The sequence below is a fragment of the Melospiza georgiana genome, chromosome 5 (assembly GCF_028018845.1).
Source record: "Melospiza georgiana isolate bMelGeo1 chromosome 5, bMelGeo1.pri, whole genome shotgun sequence".
NCBI classification, from domain to species: domain Eukaryota; kingdom Metazoa; phylum Chordata; class Aves; order Passeriformes; family Passerellidae; genus Melospiza; species Melospiza georgiana.
Window position 1 is genome coordinate 27659722 of NC_080434.1, and position 23839 is coordinate 27683560.

The 23839-nt window shown below is 40.6% G+C and overlaps 1 protein-coding gene across 1 annotated transcript in view; it reads left to right on the forward strand.

Annotated features, from left to right (window-relative positions):
* The first annotated feature begins 213 nt into the window (after positions 1-213).
* ARHGAP24 (Rho GTPase activating protein 24) overlaps positions 214-23839 on the forward strand; it is a 183139-nt gene continuing 159513 nt past the window's right edge. Inside the window, exon 1 of the mRNA XM_058024253.1 lies at positions 214-314. The gene's annotated coding sequence lies outside the window, so the exon portion shown is untranslated. The remainder of the gene's footprint in view (positions 315-23839) is intronic.

Here is a 23839-nt window from a genome sequence, read left to right on the forward strand (position 1 = left end):
CGTGAAACCCGAACCGCGGGGGCTGGTCCTGCGGGCCGCCCCGGCCCCTCGGCCGGCGCACACGGCGCATCGCACATTATCCATCACCCTCACACGGCTCCCGGGGCAGCGGGCAGCCCCCGTGGAATGGTGTTGGTGCTGTGGCGGCAGCCCCGCCTGCGCACAGGTCGCCTGAGCGGCTGAGGGAGGAGGGGGCAGGAGGAGAAACTTGTGAGCGCAGCCGGGCTGGAATCAGGCGGTGCCGAGCGTGCCCCGAGCCGCCGCCGCGTGTATGGGGCAGCGGGGCGGCCCTGCGTGAGGGCGGGCAGCGCCGGGTGAGTACCGCCGGGACCGGGCTCGGAACCGGGCTCTGCTGAGCGTGTGTGAGCCGGCTGTTCTTGTCTGCTCTCCGTGTGTGTGTGGGCATCTTTCAGTGCTCTGCTGGGCTGTTGTTTCTTAGTGCTAAATGCCTCCTAACAGGATCCGGGTTTGTTGGTTTCAGGGGTACAGGCTGAGTGTGGGTCATCTGACTACTTGTTGACTGGAATATAAATCAAATCATTTTGTGCTTTCTGCAGTTTTGTAATGGTTGTGTTAAAATCTTCCTCCTTCTACATAAGTGTTTGCTGAAGGATTTGATAGATAAGGTCCTCATTGGGACAGACTTTGAAATGAGCCCTTTGCCTAACTCTTTAGTGACTACAGTCTTCCATGGATTTTTAGAGCCTCTGAGGGGATTTCTTTTTAACACAAGCGAATAGTTGTCTTGTCTTTTTCCTTCCCTGGGAAGGAAATTGAAGGTAATATTTGTGTCTATCTTCTTTTGCAGTAATATGTATGTATGTTGTCAGTTTGGGAGTTTGCTTCTTCCAGCAGGGTGGAGAGTATTAAATAACTCATGTTTGATGCTATAAAAATTTCTGCAACAGATGACTGGAAGTAAACAGTGGGGTTTTTTTACATGGGTACCTTTGTCCTGTATAGGCAGAAATAAGAAATTTGCTGTGTAGCACAGTGACATAACACAGAATTTATCTAATGTTAAGCTGAATTCTGTTTGTCCAATAGCATGGTTGCTGAGAGAGGATGATGATAGCTCTTAGATCAGCAGGTATTAAGATGCTGGTAAGTTCTTCTGTTGCACAGCAGTTCTGTACCTAGGAGGTGACAGTAACTTCTGTACACTCAGGATTCCTCCTGAGTAAGAATTATGGGAGTGGGACTGAGCAGTACAAGGAGCACAATATCTTGTCCTAGCTAATAATCATTTAAGTGCAATTTCATAGTCACAGAACGCAGGCAGAGGTAGAGAGAAGGAAGGATTGAGAGTCAAGTGCCTGTCTCCAGTCCCATGAAATTTTCATGTTGTGGCAGGTTTTGTTATTGCAAAAGGCATCTTCTAGTGCGTGATAGTGACTTAATGTTAAAAATAAATGTGCCTAAAGCTTGTTTCCTGGTGCATGGTATCTAAAGTTATTAGACTGCCTCTTCTTTCATTGTTGTCCTGTCTCTCAGCTGCATTTTTCTTCTCTTGTTCTTTACTTGACTTTTAGTGTTTGATGAAACTGACTAGGTTTGGTTTTGAATAAATGAGGTGCCCCTGCCAAAAATGCCAAATCAAACAAAAAAAATCCCAGCAAACAACATGGTAATTAAGTAAAAAATATAAAGCCATGTAGAAAATTCACCTGAAAACATGATTTAGTGTGGAAGGCATGACTTCTTTTGTGTTTTTGGGGCAATGTGCTGCTGGGGTCAGGTGAGAGAGAGGCTGTGGGTTGTTCCTTTGACGTGTACCTCTCCTGGGTTTGCAGAGTGATTCATAAAGATCACTTCTGTTAGTGGTTCTGTAACTAGGTTCATTTTTCTGAAGATGGAGTTTGGAAAGACAGAAATCAGGATCCCTTTAAGACATTGCCCAGGTAATAGTTTGAAGTTCTGGTAAGGTCATATCTTCAGAAGCAGCCAGAATCAAAACTCTCTATGACCTCCATGGGCAGCTGTAGCACACAATCATATCTTGCTGCTTGATTCAAAATTTTGGTTTTTTTTTATTTTTAAGCACACCAGGCAGAAGGAAAAACAACTAGTTGAAATTCTTGGTAGGTAGTTTGAAGTATTTTACATCTGCTAACTTTAACTGTCTTCTGTGTAGACTTTCTTGTGTTTATTGTGATCTGATGGCCTTTGGAGGTATGTTTCATTCCTGGAGCTATTAACTGGCTTTCTCTATATTGGACAGAGGGAATGCTTGATACAATTTTTATTTTAAAATAATCTCCTGAAACAGAGTGTGATAATTCATCATATTGGGGTGTCATTTGTATTGTACACTGATTTGAGGGTGAATGTATGTTAGCTTTCAGCCAGGGAGGAAAACAAAAGGTCGCCTTGGTGTTGTAAACCAAGAGAAACATGGCAGGAGTGTATCTGGTACAGTTCCAAGTCTGCAATTTGGCATTCTGTTACATCCACGACTCCAGGTAAGGTAAGTGCCTAATAGTGTTGGATGATAAAGAAATATGCAGCTTTTAATGACACTTGCTACTCTGCTGCCAGTCTTGGGAGAAACTTAAAAAGACAAAAGAAGCCAAATTTCCAGTTTAGATTCTCTTCCTTCATGTAGGAAGTGTGAGAGGTAGGATTTAGTGTGTTAATTTCTATTATTATGCTAAAGGAAGGATTTCAAGTTAGCATTGTTTTTTATAGTTGTTGCCTGCATTTATTTAGAAAAATCTTGATTAGGTTGCAGGTTTTTTAATTGCAAGCACTCAAAAATACATGAAAATGCTAGGCATGTCAAAGATGGATGTGCTTCAGCAGCATAGCAGCTTCTTGTATGTTTCCTGACTCTTTCCTTCCATGTCACCTTTTTGCCAGTTATATTTGGGTGATGAAAGTGGGTATGGTAAGCACTGGAGTGAAGCTGTAAATTGATTTTGTATTTAATTGATTATGGATCCAGAATAAACTGTAATAGGCCTTGATTAGCTTCCATTATAAACTAGATCATGTTTAGTTGTGAATAATACCCTGTTTTGCCAACAAAGACTTTTGATAGACTCTCCAATATATTAACTTGGTGTAATTATCATCAGTCATCTTTACTGTGTGTTTTTGACCACCAGCTTTGTTAGCTCTGGTTCTTATTAGCTCTTTGTACATTTAATAGCTTTCTCTGTCCAAATTTCTGCTTTCTCTAGAGTTACTATTTTTTTCTTTACCTTCTTTTTTTAAAAGTGGAAAATACAGTTTTTTAATTTCTTCATTTTCTTCTCCCTTCCTCTCTTCCAACACTTTTTGAAATGGTTTCCAGAGAAGATGCTCTTGGGTGCTGTCAGTTCTCCCCAAGCTGAGCACCTGCTGAACAAGGAGACACAGACTGGTGCACAGACAGACAGACAGACGGCTGGCTGTCAGTGGCCTTTCCTCTTTGTAATTTGTCGCTTTGGTGTTTGTCACCTGCACAACTTTGCAGTCACGACCTTTTTTTTTTCCTCTTCATTTTTCTTCCGAGTCGTTGGTTACACTGCAAAATAAGATAATTGCCTGGAGACTCGGAGCCACCTGCGGCGTGGTGCTTTTTTTGTTTACGGTCATGGTCTTTGACTTATCTGTTAAGTGTTTGAATTAATTTTGTCTGCTTGGCTCAGCTCTAGTTTCATTGGGCTTTTCTAATGAAAATGTCATGCATCATCAAGCCAAGGGTCTTGCAGGAACACACAGGCTCATTGCTTTTAACTTTAACAAACTTGTGTTGTTTACTGTTGTGCTTGTTAGTTTGGGGGGCTCTCATGCTCCCTTGCTCCATGAGACAAACCTCAGCACATGCTGAATTCCTTGGCCAAGTGTACAGTTTCTTGTCATGAAATACCTTTCATTTTCCTGTACTGAGTTTTGTGTGATTTTGTGTAATGGCAATTATGATTAGTAGCTTTTTAGCAAAGACATTTTTCATGTGTGTTACTTCCAAGAAGTAGTTGGTGTGTTCCCATGGTTCTTTTCCCACATGTACCTTTGCTTTTAGAACAGCAATTTGTTAACAAAGAAAAGGAAACAGAACTTAAATTTCAAGTGGACTGGTATTCTTGGCCTGTCAAAGTGAACAATCATGAAGCATTAGTAAAACCCAGCAATTTGCCTCCCTGCAAAACAGGGAAATAGCTCAAAATAAGGAAATAGCCAACACATTTTGGCCCAGACCACAGTAATCAAAGAAAAAGCATGTTTGGTTCTCCCAGTTAGTGATATTTTCCAGGGACAGGCAGGCTGCTCCTGCAGCAGGCAGAGAAAGTGGCCTTCCAGTTAATCCTTGCTTGGTTGACTTGACCTCAGCTCTGGCAACAGCATCCTGGATTTTCCATAAGCTGCCTTTCTATAGCTGTATCTTTGGCCTCCCCCAGCTACCCCATGCTGTGCTGTGAGAAGAAAAACGGGAAGGAGGATGGAGGTGACATCAGGGGAGGAAGGTTCTAGTTGTCAGTTGACAGCTGGAGCTGGAAAAGGTCTTGAAAAGAATGGTCAAGGACAGCACAGCTTTGTGAGAAAACAGTGCAGCAGGAAGAAACTTTTCAGCCTGGAGATGAGATGACTGAGGCAACTTCACTAACAAGTGGCAGGAAAAGGGTAAACAGACACTGCTTCTTCCTCCCTTATTTTTCAGTAGAGAAGTCCCAGGATGTGTCCAAGAGTGATGGTGGCAGGCTGAAAACAAATGAAAGGAGGTAATACTGTGCACAAGATGTAAGGTGTAATAAATAAGTGTTTGCAGTGTAGGGGTTAGTAAAAGGAAAACCCAGTTTTAAGGGATAGCTGGCCCAAAGTATTGCTGCTTGCTTGTCTTAGCTATCCTGCTTCCCTGAGGTTTTGCTTCAGCCACAGTTGGCAATGGGATGCTGTGCTGGATGGGCTCTTCCTGTCCCATTGTAGCCATCCATTTGTTCAGTTCTGACTGTTATTTTAGTATTACTTACATGGGGTGAAAAAAGATCTGATCTTCTGTTTGTGGCTTGATGAAAAGGAGCTGAATGACCTCAGCAGATCATGAAGGGGGGCTGCCTTCTTCAGCTAGGAATGTGTGGATACAAGGAAGGATAAGAGCTGCTGGTGCAAAGCAAGTTGTGATCTTTGAAAATCAAAAGCAAAAAGATTCATCACCATTTTGTTTCCAGGTAGTGCTGCAGGAATGTGTAGTCATGGTCTTACCGGATGAGTAGAGAAGGAATAACAATGGATCATATCAATTCAAGTGGAGCAGACCCCCTGAAGCCTGCTGGATCCTGGTCAGATAAGGCTTTTTCTGTGTACCCAGCCTGACAGCTGACTGTGTAGAGGTGGAAGATGAAGGAGCTCAAGTGCTGCTGTGCTGCAGCAATCCCAGTGTGCTAAATGACTGTTTAGCAGATGGGAGAGTGCTACAGTCAAGGGTGACTTAAAGTATGCTTAAGGCCCCTCTTGAGTTTCTTGAGAAAGAAAAATGATGCAGAGGCTGTGGGCAATTAACTTTGCTTCTCATTCTTCAGATCCTGCTCTGTGGATCAGCTGGATGAGGTGACTTCCCTCCATGGCCATACTGGTTGATTATTCTTTTGATATTTTGGAGGGGGAAAAAGTTTCAGTAGATCCTAAACAAAATGTGCATTGTACAGTAGCTTCAAGATCTTGTTGCTGTGTGTATTTAGAACGAGTGACTTTAATTTAGTTGATTATTAATGTAATGGAGTTTTCATCATATTTGCCTTACCTACTTGGGCCTGGACTGAGAAATAAGAATTGTGCAGTTATCAATATATAGCACAGAACATGATAAACTCATTTTTAATCCTTCCTGTTGGAGCATAACAGATTGCTGCAGTTCAAAGACAAGTATGTGAACACAGACATGTATCTAGGAGATGAAGACAGACTTCTGGAAATCTTGTTTATTTAGTGACATCATTGCCTTATATCAGAGTGTTGTCTTGGAAAGTGTTCTGAGTAATTTGGGGTTGCAGTGTTGCTGTTAAAGGTGAGATAATGATGAAGGGAAAAGTTGTGCTGTACCTTTGCTTATTATAAACTAGCTACCATGGAATTTTGACTGTCCAGAAGTTGGAGCAAGCAGCCTGCTTGCTGTATAAGCTGTTTTGTTGTGAAGCCTCTAGGCAATTCTTTCAAGAGTTAGGGTTTCTGGTTGTTTTTCTCTGTGTGTTTGTATGTCTGTGGTGGGCTGGTGTTGAGCTCTTGCCTCTTATCCGTGATTGAGATCAAAATTGTGTGTCACATGCATGGATAGTCACTGTGATTATCCACTACTAAGTGTTGCAACACACAAACCCAGAAATGCTGGATGCTAGAAAGAAATAATTCCTCTGGCAGTTGCAGTATTTGTGCAGCTGTTCCCACAGATGTTTCTTCTTTCTTGGCTTTTTTTTCTTTTTTTAATTTCTCCTAAGAAGTAAGCAAACCAAGGCAGAAATGTTAAAGGGCCTGCCTGGAGAAAGACAGAGAAAATGCAATACCTTTTAGTTTGGACGTAGTAATTTATGTTCTTTCAAAATGACTGTGAATTCTTACTTTGTTTGCCAAGTCCAAAGCCTGCTTAGGCTCTGCAGAGCTGAATGGAAGTGTCCTAAAATTGGAGCTCTGCAAATAGACTTTGAGAGTAAGAATCTGCTTGGGGTAATTTGGGATCTTAACAGCACTGCTGGAACTCAAATGGACCCAACTTCAATGTCTATTTTGCTCATTTTAGAAGTGAATAGGAAACATACTGGTCAGAAAACCTGTTCCGACAGAGCTCTGCCCTGTGGCTAGAAGTGAAATTTTGGAATGAAAACATCATAGCAAACACCCCCCAGTCAATAACTGATTGCAAGATTGAGGACTAACTCTGTTCATATGTAAGATGCATTTGTTCACTGTTTTGAAGAAAGCAAATACAGTTCTGATGTATGACTATGGGAAGTCTTGAAGGTGCTATTTTAAGTACAGCTCAAGTAAAAATTCTTTAGAAGTCAATAAATTAATTAAAATGTAAAACGTTATTAACATTTGGTGCATAATGGGGTTTCACCATCTTGAAGGGGTTTCACCTTCTCCTCCTAGGTGAATACAGGGCTCAAACTGGAATCAGTTAACCACATCCCCCAAAAATGTTTAATAAATGATATTTAGGAAAATACATACTTTTATAAATAGAAATCTATGTCTTGATGCTAGCAGCTTTCTTAGGTTGGATTTTTCTCTTGAGGTTCACAACTGAGTAAGCGGGAAGAAGCTCTGGGAAGGCACACGTTGTAAGTAGTGTTTTTGAGTAATGAAAACCTATGAAAAACAATAAATATCTGTCTGTAAGTGTATGAGACCTGGTGCTTTTGGGCTGTTCAGTTTTCCACATAACCTGGTATGTGTGTGATGGCTGCTGCCTAGACTTCACCAGCTGTGCTCGAGTCCTCTTTCCTTAGAGAAACTCAGACCTGGCTTTGTGTATTCTGTGAAATGAGAAAGCAGCCTTAAACTCTACATGTAAATATGTCAGGTGTCTAAACATCAGGCAGAGAACAGAACTATTTTGGGCTCATAAGGAGTAAATTAGTGTAGCCTGTCCATGAGTGTGCTGCAATCAAAGAATAAATTCTAACAGGTTAAGGAGTTCCTGGGAAACCTTGTGACTGCTGTGTTGGGGGTGAGGGGAAATGTTAAAATAGCTGTTTTGATGATGTTTTTTCTGTCAGAGTAACTATGTTGCTGGCTTCCATGGGGATTTCAGAAGTTGGGCTTAGTGAGTAGGGAGATCCTTTCCTGTCCTGCCTGTTTGTCATATGTGGACAGCTGGGAAAAATAAGTCTAGTTCTGAACCATGGGAATATTTTACAAGTGTTGTAGGATGTGCCAGGATAAAAATAAAATTGACATCAACGTAAGACCTTTATTATTTTCACTGTGATGATTCTGTCCTGCAATGAGTCAACTATTAATTAATTTCATAGAATCATAGAGCTATTTAGGTTGGAACAGACCTCCAGTATAATTGAGTCCAAGTTTTGAACGCCATCCACTGTGCTGACTCAACCACAGCATTAAGTTCCACATCCAGTCACTACTTCAATGCTTTCAGGGATAGTGACTTCACTTCTTTCTTTCTTAACAGCTTCACTGCTTTTGAAGAATTTCCTAGGTTTTAGCACAGATGTTACAATTATGGCCTCTTGCCATGGTGATTCAGCTCCCGATTTGCTCAGCTGGTATTGCTGGTAGGATTTACCACACTGGGAAAGGGTTGTTGGCTCTGCCCTCTGCAGTGGTCCCTGGCTCTTTGTATGGGAGTAGTTGGTCCCTTGAAATGCTGCCTTCTGCCAGATGTGAGGGGACAGGGACACTTGTGGGCAGGGACAGCTGTGATGATGATGATGCTGTGAACTGGGGACCTTGGGGGTTTCTCATGGGCACTCTTTAAGTCTGTTGTGTTAGGCTGTTCTCCTGTTCAGTATGTGCTGAATTCCTGTCTCTTGCTGTCACAGAGCTCTCAGTGCACTCAGCTGACACCAGGAGAGGACTGAAGCAGCCAGTTGGGCGTGCAGCACGTGGCGTGTTCAGTGACAGGAGTGTTTATCACCTAATGAGATTAAGGCTTTGTGCAGCACTGCTGTACAGTGCGTGTGGCTCTGACTCCTTTCCTTGGCAACTGGGGAAGTGCAGAAGGCAACTTGGGCATAGGTGTGATCCTCTGCCAGCACTGGAAATAAAATCCTGAATTCTGTCTGACTGCCTTCAGATGTTAGTATCATGTTTGATGGTGTCACTTCTGGGACACTGCTTTGGAGATGTTCATCTCCCAGCACCCACAGGAAGGCTCTGAAACGTGAGTTTTACCATTTCTTACTTTTGTGGGGACTACTAGAAAAAATGGCAGATTGGCCAAAACAGCATAGCGGGTGTTTTTAGTCCACATATGACTATGCAGTATTTTGTACATTATTTAGGAATCCAGTAAGTAATGAAAAAATATTGTGCATTACCTGGTGGAAATATCCAGGAAAGGAAATAATTTCTAGTCTGGCATAGGCAGGTGTGTGCTGCTGGGCTGTGCACCAAGCCTACAGCCTTTTTGGAGGGGGAAGGAAAGACTCATAGCTCAGAAGAGTTATTTTGTAGGAGGTTATGCTGCTCAAAATGCATGCCTGGGTCAAGCCTCTGGTGTCCCGTGAGCTTAGACTTCTGAGGAGAAGTTAGCTCTGGTAACTGAGCCATCATTGTGGCACTATGATGGTCCATGAAGGAGCTGAATACCCTCCTGTGCCATGAAGCTGAGTGTCTTAGGCTGGAGGGATTGTACAGAAATAAGCCAAAACCCTGTTTCTGACACCTGTGATACCACTCAGTTATAAGCACAAGTTAATTCATACTTAATTTTTTAATGCCATAAAATATCCACGACTTTCCATACAACATGACTCTTGGGGGGGGGAGAATATGGTAGCTGTGATACCAGTGTATTCAATGAGTGGTTTGGTTTTGAGCTGCCAGAACATTGCTATTCTTTTTGTACTTCCTCCTTGGAGAAAAAGTTTAGAATTTTTCTTCTGAGTCGTGGAGGTTCCTTGTGTTGGACTGTGTGTCACAAGTTTCCCCTGTGTCATGTACCTGAAAAAGAGAGTCAGTAATGTGTGTGCAGTGTCATGTTCTGTGCTGGCTCATATGGCTCATTCTTCTTTATCTGAGGATGAGAGGTCCATGGTGAGAGATGGTTTGCAGGTATTTTATGCAAAGCAATCTTGTACTCAGAAAATTCACATGATGCTTCTCGTGAAATCTGCATCTTTCTCTCTTGGAACACTTTTTACTGTGTTACTGAGCTTTAAGTATTAGGGAATTTCCTAGAAACTTGAAAATCAAATAGCAGATTTGCTTGGGGAGATTGCTGACAGTTTCAGACAGTATATCTTGAGTATTGTCCATGGCATGACAGTACAGCAGTCTTGGATGCCTACCTGGAAAATATTTAGTGTGGAGCTGGTAGTAGGAAAGTCTTCTGTAAATGAATGTGCAGTTAGTATCTGTGCTTAAAAACTAGGATGAGAACTTGAGCTCAGATGCAAGCTGTATGAGCTGTTGGAGGTCCAGAGAAGTAGATTTTAGCTTTTTTTGCCATCTGATGTATAGATTGCAGGCAATGAAAGGTTGAAATCTTATCACAAAACCAGAAAGATGATTTATTGGAAATGTCAAGAAATCAATCACAGAGCCTAATAGGCCAGTTAAACTAAGCTTTTCAGTTTGGGTATGTTTAAAAGCAGGGAGCCTTGAATGGTTCTTGTTGATAAACTTGGATGCCTAGACAGACTGCTTGGAAACTGATAAGAGCAAATAGTTTGTTCTGAGACTCAATGAAATTGGAACAAGAAGAAAATGGTTTTTTGGCTAGTCTGTCATTTGCAGATTTTTTTTTTTTTAGGCTAATAAGGTAGAAAAAAGTAAAGTAGTGTGGAAATTAGGACACAATCCTGTAGTTTTTCCCCCTTTAAAATTTGACAGAGCTCTTTGGAGAATTTTTTTAACCTCTAACTTGTCATATTTTTGGTGATGGTAGCGCTGAAACACCTCTACATAGGGTGTTCGATCTCTGCAGAACAAATGGTTGTTTAGCTGAAAGCTTTTGTGAAAATGTGTTAGTATTGACCAGTTTGTCATGAAAAGGTTACAGAATTCTAATAATTCCAAGATAAAGATATTTGCCATCCTGGGACAAAAGAGCACAGGGTAAAATTGCTGATGGCTTGGAGTGGTCTGAGTGCCATTTTTTTGCTGGCACTATTTAATGTACTTTATGACATAGCATATATATGTTAATAAAACTGTCAGTTTAATTGGTTTCAATTACCTTTGGAATAATAAAAAAAAGCTTTACCATGAAGTAGCATCTCTCATTAAGACCTTTTGAGTTCATTTGTAACATTAGAATGGTTGTCCATTTTTCATAATAAACGTGAATTTGTGAAGCAGTAAATAAGGGATGGAAAAATTTCTCATAGTAGGTGCTCTGGAGATAGGGGAATAATACCAAAGTATTTGAGCTGGGGAATGGACAAGGAGGTTTTAAACATTTACACAGGACAGGATTGAATAACCTGGATAAAGTGTTCTTGTTCAGATAAAAAGCCCATGGACAAGGTGGCAGTGATTTTTGTTGCATGTTTTGTGTATTTGTAGATGCATCAGAGCTATTTCAACGTAGAAATCCTCAAAAGACAGTCCTAGATCTGTTGTTGCCAGTCCCTGTTAGTTGCATCTAGGCTTAAATTTGGCTTTGTGAGTAAATTGCAACTTTTTTGTTTGACTTGGCACCGTTTCATCAGCTAACAAGTGACTTTCAGATGTTTGTGATTGATTCTTGTTGCCATATCATTATATTTTTAGCGTTAAATATTTTCTTATGTGCTGTCTGAAACTGCTTAATTTTCTAGTTGTAATGTTTTTCTACTAATTTATCTTTTGTCACCGATTGGTCTGCCATAGGCACTGCTAGTTTACTTTGAGAAAATCTTGTAAAATTATCTTTATTTGCAGAGAGATAAGTGAACGTGGCTGTCTGCAAAATTATATGCAAGAATACGGTTTTACAAAACTCTACTCAAAATGAATTGTGGAATCTTGAAAACATATTACAGGAAAAATAAGACATTTCAAGTTGCCTTCCTCAAAAAGTGTAATTTTTGAACAGTTTTAAAAATTGTTATTTTGGTTTGTCCATACAGATGAAAAATTTAAATGGAATTATGAACTATGTCATTTTCAGAGCTGAAGGTGGGCAGGAATGTCCTTGGTAGTAGAAAATCAGTAATTCCATGTCTTTCTCAGCTTTTGTGGCACTTGATTTCACCTTACTGAAGGTGGCACTTACTGCATTTGCTGCTTCTTAATTGTCATGCTCAATGTCATTTAGTAGTGTGAATGTGTGACTCCACGCTGCTGTTAGACTTTTTAAGGCATTTGTGAAGAGGAAATACTGAATGTGGGCAGTTTGCAAGTGTTCCCTTGAAAGAAAAATTCTCTCCAGTCAGCAGACACTGTAATGTAGTGTTATTGATCACAAACAGCAAGCACAACCAAGCAAAATACAGTGTTTTGTCCTGCTGTAGAGCTTAGGAAAGCATGGCATAGTTCAGGGTGGTATTTTACAGAAATGCTTCATTGATTTGAGCATGTGGGATGGAGGGATGGAAAGTTAAATAAAGTGATTACAAATGATCTTAAGTGTTTCAGTGCCTCGAGAATTTTTCTTAAATGCTATGGTGAGCTTGAAACTGCTGCTTTTTTTTGAGCAGTGATGAAAATGGGTCCCCCATTGTTTCAGTTAACCATCCACAGTTTCCTGTTATCAGTTGTGATATGGTGCAAAGTTTTAAAAGCCACATAAATAGGCTTAAGCATTAAAAAAATTATAAAGTACATTATGAATGGTTCAATCACTTCTCAATTATTATTAAGGTCTTCAGGATAATTTGGTCTTTTTTGCAGAGTTGTGCCAATTTTGTGTGTTTTTTTTGCAGCTGAAATGTACGAACTGTGTATCAGGAAAGTTTTAATTGCTCTCAAAGTACAAAAGACTCTTGTAAGTTGGTGTGATGGCTAATTACAGTATGCTATAATAGGGGCAGATTTTTATCATTCTTAACTGATCTGTTTGTGGGTGTGAAGGGCTGGCAAATGAAAAAAGTCTTCTGCAGATGACAGAGGACAAACTTCCAAGAGCCTTTTTGTTTGCAAGTGCCTGAGAGCTGGTTGGAATTGCAGACTCCGTGTATGATGGACCAGAAGAAATATTTCATTACTGTGTGTGTTCAGTTAGGTGATGTACTGCGCACAGGTTTAACACAGGACAGGGCTCTGAGAATTTCATTAGCAGATTTAGGATATGTTTTCATGTATGGTGAAATTGTGGGCCTTTTCCACTGAGCACCTCCTTGCTCTCTCTCTGTAGCAGGATGTTTTGCAGTTTTGCCACATTTGTTTTCAGACAGGTTCTTAAAAATTGCCAGAGACCTTAGAGAACACAGTGGTTGCTGTGCAGAAAACTGGGAACAGCTGGGTGTGGGTTTCTATGTGTCTCCAGCACTTTTTTGGACTTACTGTTGTTCAGCATGTTGACCTGCTGTAGAGCTTGGTGCCAGCAGCTCCATGATCCATGCTATTTCACCAATACATATCGGCACATTTTTCTTTCAAAAAAAGCTGTCATCTTTGGACTAAGTATTGATATTGTTATCTAAAGTGTCACCATTGGACTAAGTATTGATATTGTTATCTAAAGTGTTGCTGACATTGTCTTGGTCTTCTGTTTGCATGAGGGACCTGGTTCATGACCAGATCCGTTTGCTCTGGGCTTTTGATAGCTCAGATTATTTTACCCTAAAGAAAGCTTCCATTTATATTGTGTTCAATATCTGAGACCAAATAAAGAGGCAGAAAAAGTATTGCTGAGAATAAAAAGGCAACACATTAAAGAAGAATCAGGTGAGCAGAGTAAAATAATCTGAGTATTTAGTCCGTAGTGAGTTGAAAAATGTGCAACACAGTTTTATGGTAATTCCACTTGTTTGTGACAATCTGCAGATTGAAAGAGGAAAACTTCCTGCAAATGAAGTCATGCAGTTCATAGAATACAAATTATTTTAATTGTTCACAGGTAAAAATGCTTATCATTACTGCTGTTTTGTCTATCACAATCCACAAGTTTGTGCAAGTGCTTGATCTTTTAGTTTGACCTGTGCAGGGTAGGTGATGTCATAATACAAAACAGTATAAAAATGGGATGATTTCTTTCCATAGAGTGGAATTAAATAGTGAGATGGTTTGTAGAATTATTACTGTCAGCTTTGGGTTTATGGAATTTTTGTCTGGATGATAAAAATGTTTTGAGTACTATTCAGGGCACCTTTTTATGGTACAAATTTGGATGGAGGTGTAGAGCATGGGCGAGCTGAATTTGTGTTGAACGGTGCACATGAATTTCTGGCTCTGAAGAAATTATTTGATTTGAGAGGAGTAGTCCTCACTTGACCTCTTGGAGGCTTTTGCTGTGCAGCAGAAAGGTGGTGCTTGTTTTTGTTCTCTGAACAAGGGGCTGTCTGCTCACTCAGGCTTGTTGTGGGGAGGAAACTTTGGTTTCTGTTGCTGCCAGTGATACTTCTGGTGTATTTCCTGAGCCACTGATGTGTGTGCCTTAGTCAGCTGATGTGTGTCACCCCCCTCTAAAGTTGTTTTTGCTCCTTGCTGTTTGCACCCTTCCAACTTTTGTGGAATGTTTAGTGTTCTTGGCTGTCAGGGTGTCAGTCCAAATGCTCATCTTTGTTCCCCTGAATGCCTGCCAAGCCAGCTTTGTTGTTTCCAGTGGAGATAAATGGAACTTGGTAAACAAGATGCTGATATATTGATATGGCATATTATTTTTCTTATTGAGTTGGAAAGCAAGTTTGCAAATAGCTTGTTATATATTCCACTGTTAGTAAACTTAGTGCAGAAAAAAGATCTATATTTATGCTATATTCCTTCCAGAGTATTTTTATCAGAGAGGGTAAACAGTATTTTTCAAATGTGAATCTTGCAAGAAATAGGTCAGAGTTGCAGTGTCTCCTTTTTATTCTGTCCTTCAAATGTGATTTTTGCAGTTCTCCTTAGGATCAGATTGTGTTATAAATCTTAAAGGGAAGCTGTCTGTCCAAGAGCAATCACCTCGCTGCCTTGTGATAGGAAAGGAAAATTCATGTTAGTTTTGACAAAATCTGAGTTTTGCAAATTGTTCAGTCACTTCCAAATTAGGATGCTAATACAGCTTGTTATGGTTTTGCTTTGCAGATTTGAACTTCAATGGGCTGCTTGAATGGTAGGTTCTTCTGGAAATCTGGACCATGAGGTGAATTATGCCAGGATGCCCCCAGGTCCCAGACTTGAGATATCTTTTGGGAAACCCCAATTTCCTTGGCAGTCTCTCAGGAAATGTCATGGTGCTGTGAGAGCTACTTATGTCCTTCCTTCCTTACAGGAAAAATAAAGTAAAATTCTCCAGTGAACCATAACAAAGATGATAAAACCCGCTTTGTTCTGGAAGGCTGTGTTGAAATCTTAGAACTGTTTCTGAATTTTTTAAAATTCCATTGTGTGCTGTGCTGCTTATCATGGGATTTTTTTTCCAGCAGAAAACTTCTCCCTTCCCCTCTTTTTCCCCTGGTGCTTTTGTTTTTTGGTGTGTATTTCTAAACTACTCCAAATAACTTGGGAATAGATTTTAGGACATCTAGTGCGTATTTGCCAGAGAGAAGAACTGGAAGTAATGTTAAAAATATTTAGCTTTCATGATATCCAGATGTGTCTAGGCCTTCCTTTGTCAATCAGCTGTGGTGACAACATCTGTTTTCTTCCTTTCCTTTCACTTTGTGTTCTTCAGAGTTGAGTAATTCAAGAGTTGAGTACTCAAAGGATAAATTGTGGCTTAGTCCTCCATATAAACTGTGGCACAGGGACGTGGTCAGGCTCCCCTCAGCACTGCTTTGAGGTGATGCTGAGTTCTGGTTCTGCCTGCACAGGGGAGCTGCTGTTAAGGGTGTCACTTTTTCATGCTCTTGGGTTCCTATTGGTGCAAACCCTGCTTGATTTTGAGAGCATGTTGTAAACTAATGTGATAAATAATGTAGTGTGGGTTCACATTGAGGATAATAGAATATGTCTGAAATGATGAGGTTAAATGAAAAATAGGATTCAGATTCAAGTTTGAGATGAGAAAAGCCTGAGAAAGGTGAGGGGGGTTCTTGACAATTTTCTGAAGCTCAGTAAGAATGCAATAATAATTGCACTTTTAACAGTCTTAAAATGATGCTTCTCATCTTCTCAGGAGCTCTTATGTGTACTTGAGCTTGTACCTGGATTGGGCAGTAATTCACATACAGATACTTACTACTGGGTGATTGCCATGACAAACGAATCTACTTCTTTTTATATATTGTTCTTCAGTTTCTGTTGTGCCATTTTCTGCCATAAATTGTGTACCCATGACTGTGGTAGATATTGTCACTCTTATTACAGGACTAGCCAATGAAAATGGCAGCAGGGACAGCAGGCAGGTTTTTTTTTTATTTTGTTACCAAAATGTGCATTCTTAGCTCATTACCTCTGTTGTGGAGAAATGAACCACACAGAGTGGACAGGAGGATTTTCTTACACTGCTCTTTCTGGTGTACAGGTGTGAGGAGGTGGGGACAGAAGGTGCAGTGGTTTCAGCTTCCCTGCACTGTTTGAGAGGGGCAGGTGGAGTTTCAGCCCTCCCTCCCTTACATTTCTGTGTGGGGCTGTGAGGGGCTGAGCACAGCTGTGCCACTGTTGGCTTGGATCCCCAGCGTGGGTGTTGCTGCAGGAAAAGCTGTGTGGCTGAGCTGCACCAAAGAGCAGGAACCAAAGAACTGCCTAGTAAATTCCTGGGAATGTATTTCCCTTGCGCAAAAATATTCATAAAGGGAATGTTCATTTGCCAGTTTTGAGCAGGAGAAAATAAATTGAGGTGAAAATACAAAAGAACAGTTTGAAGGGGGGACAGGGCGAAAGGAGATGCTTTGAAATCCATCACACGCACTCCTCTTCCACCTGCAGTTCCTTGGATAGAGAAAATGAACCTAGGCCTCCTTTCCATTCATACTAGTTTTTCAAAATGGTTTTAGAATGACTGAAAAAAAACCTCCCAAAATGAACCTAGCAAAACACTCTGTAAAACTATTAAAATAGTTTAAAATAGGAAGATATTCAAGCTTTATAGATTGTTCAACAAGTTTTAAATAATAGTGTGAATTATTGCAAGTGTAATTTTTCAGTGATTTGCTTAGTGAGTAGAAGATGTCTTTTTTTTTTTTTTTTTTTTTTTTTTTTTTTGTAATTAAAACTGCTTACTGGATCTTTTCCCACTCTGCCAGAAGAAAACACTGATTAATTTCAAGCCTAGGGATAACTCTGGTGCAGTCTCTACAGAGATCTGATAATGGTGATGGAAATTAAGTGGAAGTACTTAATGGTGATTTAGCTCTCCATGTCTTGTACTTAGCTTTAAAACTGACTGTATTTTTCAGTGAGTTGTGGTGAAGGTTCCAGATGAATTTAGTCATATCTGTCTTGTCACTGGAGTTGAGAAGGAGGAAGAGTTAGCAATGCATAGATAAGTTTTCAAGGATTTTGGAAATAAACTTATGCAACTTCTTCATTATCTGTCTGGAATCTGCCTCAGTGTGAACAGGATTATCTGTGTGGCTAAATCAATAATTCTAGCCATATTAATGTGTTTTGGTCATGTGAATTGTCCCAGCGAAGTGTATATCTGTCTGATAAGAAATATTTGACACTCTAAAAGCATCAGTGTGTGTGTGTTCTTGAAAATGCAATGGTAATGGTTGAACTTTCAGGCCAGTCACAAGATTGTTGTGCCACTGAAGGCATAAATAATTGCTCCTATGGAGAAGTTTCAAACATATTCTGTGTAAGGACTAAAGCATCATAGCATGGATAGACAGAATTCTGAGTAATCAGAAAATAGTACAGCAAGGTATCTCATGAAGAATTTACTTCTGCTTCCAAGTGTCAAACCTACTTCCTGCAGAGCTTACAGATAAAACTAGTTCCTGTCAGGCTGAAGCATCAGAAGAAGAATTTGTTCACCGTTAAATAACTTCTAATGTGTAGAAATACTTTCAGAATATAAAAACCATGGGAAGCTGGGACTTGACTCTGCTTTTAATGTTTTGAATTTGGTCATGGTGGTGACTATTATGTTAATATTTGAGCACAGACTAAACACTGAGGAAGCTAAACATAGATCCTGCCTGCAACACCAATTGAAACAAGAAAGCCCCTTACACTGGGTGGAGGGAATTCTTTTCACAGCAATAAGCAGAGGTTACATTAGCAGTTGATGTACAGAAATGTTTTTTGCTGTGCTGTAACTACTCAAAAACCAGAATGAGCGAAGTGTATGTACTGGTGGCTGAGAGCGAGGACTGCAAATGCTTGTGCTTTTGATTTCTCTCTTGCTTAAACATCTTGTAGGCTTGTCTGTCTTGGGGGTGTTGGGAAAGTGATGGATTTAGTCCTTTGGTCTTGGGTTTCCTGGGGCTTCCAGTACTGAGAGGTGTACATTCTTTTCCCTTTTGTCTAATTTCCTCTCTTTGAAGTGGAGATCAGGCTTCCATTGAAAGCAGAGGTTGTCCAGATACATGGCATATGAACATCTGACTTTATTTGAGAGTACATGAAAGGCTTTTATTAGTTTCTTTTAACATTTCTGTCTCATAATATCATCTTAAATCACACTCTGAAATGAAATCATAATAGTTGCCGCCTAGATTCCTTGTGTGTTGTAGAAAGCTTAATGCTTTATGTACAGGATCTCTCAAGGCCTAGCTGAGATTTCAGCTCTGCTGCCTTCCATATGCTTGGGAAAAAACCCTTCATCTGCATCCAATTTAGCAGAGAGCTGCAATGCTGGAAACATGTTTTGTTCCTGCTGAAATATAACTGCAAGCGCTCTGCGAGGGAAGGCATCACAGTGGAGTTGTTCCTGTGTGTGTGCAGAGCAGAGGTGTCCAGGTTTAGCTGCTTTCCTTCATTTGTAGGTTTGGGTCCATATCCCTTTGGTGTGGGCTGAGCTGGAGGGCTGCGGTGAGCCCACGAGTGGGTCAGCTGTGGTTCCACTTAGCTCTTGGTGGGGGCAGAGGAGCTGCTTCCCTGCATCCATCCTGCTTCCCTGCTCCTGCTGCTGGTACTGCTGTGGGGATCTCACGTGTTCTGCGTGAGCTGCTGCTCCTGGAGCTTCCTCCCAGATCTGGCCAAGGACACTTGGTGATGGTTGATACCTCAGTAGCTGATGCTTAGACTCTTCAGCAGGCCTTGGGGCACAAGGTAGGTAGGTGTGCTGCTCTCTTACAGTGCCTGGTCACAAATGGCAACTGGATTAGCAATTTTCTTGTTTGTTTTGCTGAAACGTGTGGCAGATTTCATCATCCTAAGAGGCCAAATGTGTTGGTGCTGTTTTGTGTGTGTTTTGTCCAGATTCCTTTACCAGCCTATTGCTGTGAAGCTGAATGCCTTCCACAAACAATGTCTGACATCTGTTATCTGTGCTGGATTGTTTTTCTCTGTGTCAACTTGAAAATTGTATGTATAAAGTGATTTTTTTTTATTTATTTGAATCTTCCAGGGCATTTGACTGTTTTGTAAGGAAATGCAAGGTCAAATAAATGTTTTTGATGAGTCTTGCTGTTTACACTTAACAGCTCTGAAGCAGCACTAGCAGTATTGTGTCTTTGAAAAGAAAAAGGCCTTAGGAATAATTGAAAACAAAAAAGTGAAGAATTAGAAAAGCTTTGCCAGAGCTAATATAAGAGGAGAAGTCAGGTCACAAGACAATAATCAGGGCATCTGTTCTGCAAACTCCCAAAGCATAAAGTTCTTTGTGTTTTCTAGAAAACCCAACTGTTGCTACAGTGTTGTCTATTTGCACTGGGGAATCTGTTTTGTTAAAAGATTAATTATCTTTTTCCATTTGTAAAGGTTGAAATATTGTCTTGAGAAGCACTGAGTCTGTTGGAAGAGAATCTGAAGAATCCTATTCCATCTTCATCTGTTCTAATTAAACTTGGTTCCTAAATTTGGGTGAATGATGGATCAAGGTGATAAACCACACTACTCCATGTAAAAATCACTTTCTATGTTGATACCTAGGGATTTTACCTTCCAACTTAGAAGAGAAGAGAGTTATTTTTCAAATCATTATCTGATCAAGAGAAGATGAAAAAGTAAGGGTGTAGTTAGGGTTGCAGTTAAGGCGAAAGAGGAAGTATGAAGTTACTAGGAGGTTGGATTAATTTAATTGCCTTACATTGGCTTTTCTGCAGTGTCTGTTCTAGAGGTTGGTTGTGAGTATGATTCCTTGGGAAAAATTGTCCATAACTGTTAGTTGTAAAATAATAAAAGTCATAGCTATAGCTCTCATCCAGCTCTACTGAACTGGTTTTGTAAATGGAATAAACTGTGGTGCTGATTGTTTTAGCAGTCAACTCATGTAATTCATATTTTCCAGAATGCACCTTATTCTGCAAAAAGAAATCCTGAAACAGTCTGTGCTTTGGCAAAAAGGAGCTGCTTGAGTTTTTGAGACCCTGATTTAAACTTCATTTGTTTTCCTGCACTAATGAAACATGTTGCTTTTGAAATGCAGGATGGTGTTGGTGCAGGTCACAGATAAGCTGAAGGTTACAAGCAAGACAAAAAAGGTGTCCTTTTCTTCTTTGTGACAATAAAGAACAAAAAAAATCAAGAAGGGAGCAGTTCAGAGCCACAATGGTGTATGGAGAAAGAATGGGGCATTTTTGGGGCTTGGATGGCAAGTTTCTCTGCTGTTTTGACTACAGTGAAGTGAAATAGTAAGGCCTGTCTGACTGGAAGTGATAACCTTTCCCTTGGGCATGCTGACATTCTCCTCTTTAGATAGTGACTTAGATAAAACACAGACTCTCCTGACTGTAAAGGGAGTTAATAAGAAAAGGTAGATTTTGCTGGTTTGTTCTTGATGCTATTTTGTGCTGCTAATGACCTCTGTCATTCATAGCAGAAGAAATCTATATTCTCAGGATACCTTGCCTCTCTTAAATGAGAGAAATGGAATAAATTGAACTCTGTAAACATGAACATGCTCAGCACAGTCTCAAAGTGGCTGCAGATCCAGGACCCGCTATCTTTGCATTATTTTTCTTTTACATCTATTTTTCTGAACTGTTAGTCCTGGTTAATGTCTATTTCTCTATTTGTAGCCTGTCTAAAACCTGGAGAGTGCCCTATGTTGTTTGCTACTAGTTAGTGCTTTTTTTTTTTAAAGAAGCTAAACAGTGTTTTCCTGAAGTTTTATGTAGGTAAGTAACATATTCATGCTTGCTGGATTTGAATCCTTTTAGGTGAATAACTTTGCCTGGTTTTCCCTTTTTCATTTTGGGTGCAGCAATGCCAGCAAAAGATGCTTACATGTTTTTAGCTGGCTTTCAGGTCACTGAAGGTAACCTGAAGTGTTCTTGACTCTAGTTCTGCCTTTCCTTCAGCTCACGTGGCACAGTAGTGACCAGAAGGAGACACATGAACATAAAATGCTCTTAGGGGAAGGTGTGCTCACCTTTTAGCTGGGGGTTTTGTTGGTGGAGTGCGAAGACTGTGGATGCAACACAGCAGAGTTGGCTTTGCCCTTAAGAGTTCCTTTAGTACAAGCTGGAAAAGTAGATGTTAGCATCCATGCACAGATTGGCCTTTTAAAGGGTAAGGGCCCCATAAATTTATTCCGTCCCCCCATATGAATTCATTTTAGAGTCAAAGGAGAGTGTTGGTGCTGATTTAGGAATTCAGAGATAGTATTCACTTTGCTTAGAGCTTTACTGGAAAGGGCAGTACCACACAGTGGTGCTATTTTTCATTTACTAATACATGATAATTTTTCATTTACTAAAACAAATTAAGTTGCATGGCATTACATTGCTGCTTTCTGAAATACATAGGAAGGATTGTGGACTCTATTTTTCTGATGTAAACTTGGTCTTACAAAAGTGAAATGTTAGTTCTTCAAGTATGAATTAATGCTTTTCCTGGGCAGAAGATGGAAATGTCGACTGCAAAGTAATGGTGCTTATTTAGAGTTGGCTTTTTCAGTGGAAAGACACACATCTGCTTTTTAAAAAATCTAACTATATTGTCTCCAGCATTCCAGCATGGAAATTTATGTCAGTATGGTTAATGTTTTTAAGTGACAGATGCAATTACCATTTACATAAAACATTTTTGAACAGCATTACAACTATAGTGATTCCTGTTTAGAAGTAGATCTATTTAAAGTTTAGGTCCTGCTGGGGTTGGCACGCAGAGAGGACACAAATCTTGGCTCTGGTACTAAGTTTAGTAGGAATGGAAGCAGATGCACCTCTGAGGTTGCCAAGTTTGAGCCTTTGGTTCTGACTTGCCCGTGTTTATTTGAGTTGGGACAGTGTCAAGGTTCTCCCAGAGGCTGGGTGGGTGCTCACTACCTGTGTACAGGATGTGCCTGCCTGCTTAATACCCATGTACTGCTCTGGATGCATGCAGGACAGCTGGGAAATGGGCATGGTAATTCTGGATGCAGTGCAGGCACTGGCTGTAACTCTGTCAGTTCTCTGGTACACTGGGGCAGGATGCTCCCACATGCACGTCTGTGATGCCATGATCCTTCTGGGGAGCACATGGAAGTGGGAAAGATTTGCTTCAGAGGAATCTCTCAGCATATCACCAAGTGCTGCTGTTACTTGAACTTCTTTCTACTGACTGGGATAAACATTACATTGTGCATAACAAAGCAGAGGAAGTAATTTTGCATGAAATGTTCATAGCAAGTATGTTCAAAATAAGTCCATGGGTTTCTCTTTGTCAAATGTGAACTAATGCAAGACTTTAAAGGTCATTGTGGGCTGAGTTGAGGTGGGTTGAGCCTTCCTTTTTTTCCCCTGAGGCTTCTGTGGATACACCCAGAGATAAGGTTCTTCCTGCTCTGAACATCTGAGTATCCAGAGAGATGTTGCCAGCCAGTACTTGGCTGTGTTAATCTCTTTGCCAAAGTTGGGACTACATTTGCTCTGACCAAAGAGGAGTTTGAAGTGTGGTGCAGGCAGCAAATACTTGTCTTTATTCCTCCCACTCTCCAGCAACTCCAACTCTTCCTGCAGAACCTGTGAGCTCCTTTGATTTGCAAGCACTGCAGCAGATCTGGGAAGAGGCTTTTGCTGCCATAGACAAACTGGAATGCATTTTTGCTGCTTGGCAGCACATTTAGTGAATTTCACTTGTAGCATCTTAATTCTCTTGATCAATTTTATAAGGAATGTGCAAGGTCTGAACTGCTGTGAATTGGACAACATGGAAAGTCCTGTTGTGTTGGATTTTCTAAAAAAGCATTCAGCCTTGTTTCATTCTCAGTGATTCACTGTCAGAGGGTGCTGACATCTGTACTCAGATGTGTTTTGCCATCAGTCTTTGAGAACAAAGAGTGGTGCTAGAGATTATTTTTATACTTTGAGAGATCATCTGTTGAGATCATGCTTGGGCACAACTCTTAATTAATTCTTTTGTAAGTGAAGCCAGTATCTGCTGAAGTATTCGCCCCTCACATGTGGGAATTAAGTTAGTTTTAAGCTGTCCTTACTACTGCTTTCTCCATGTAAAGTATGAAGCTGTAAACAGGTTTTATGTATTTCCACTGTCAGATATTCAGAGGCAGTGTTACCCTTTGGTTGGAAGAGACATCTGGGACTTGAAATGTCTTTCAGCTGTTCCAGATGCTGCTTTTGACTTGCTCCCTGACCTTTTCACTGCTCAGTATTTCAGCTCCTGAGACTTGTCAGCTGTTCTGCATTTTTTTGTCTGTCTTGCATCACTTGACCCTTTCAGCTATCAGCTATTATTGCCTTGTCTGTAGTTTTTCAAGCTTCTCCAGATAGTTACAGCTGATCTTCTGCTGTGTGCAGTTTACCTCTAGCATTGCCAGTTGTGCAGAATAAGACACTTGAAATGGGAGTCTGGGTAGAAACCTGGCAGGTTAAGGACCACTCCATTCTAATGATAGAAGAGTTTTGTGTTGGGAGGGACCTTTTAAAGGTCACCCAGTCCAACTCCTCTGCAATGAACAGGGACACCTTCACTTTTCCAATCACTTTGGTAACAGCAACCTTGTCTTGCAACTGTGTGCTGCCCTGTGAGGAAAAAGCTGAGGGGTAGATACATAATGTATAGCATGCAAAAACACATAACAGAGATGCTGTTATCCTTGGAAGTTGTTGCTGAA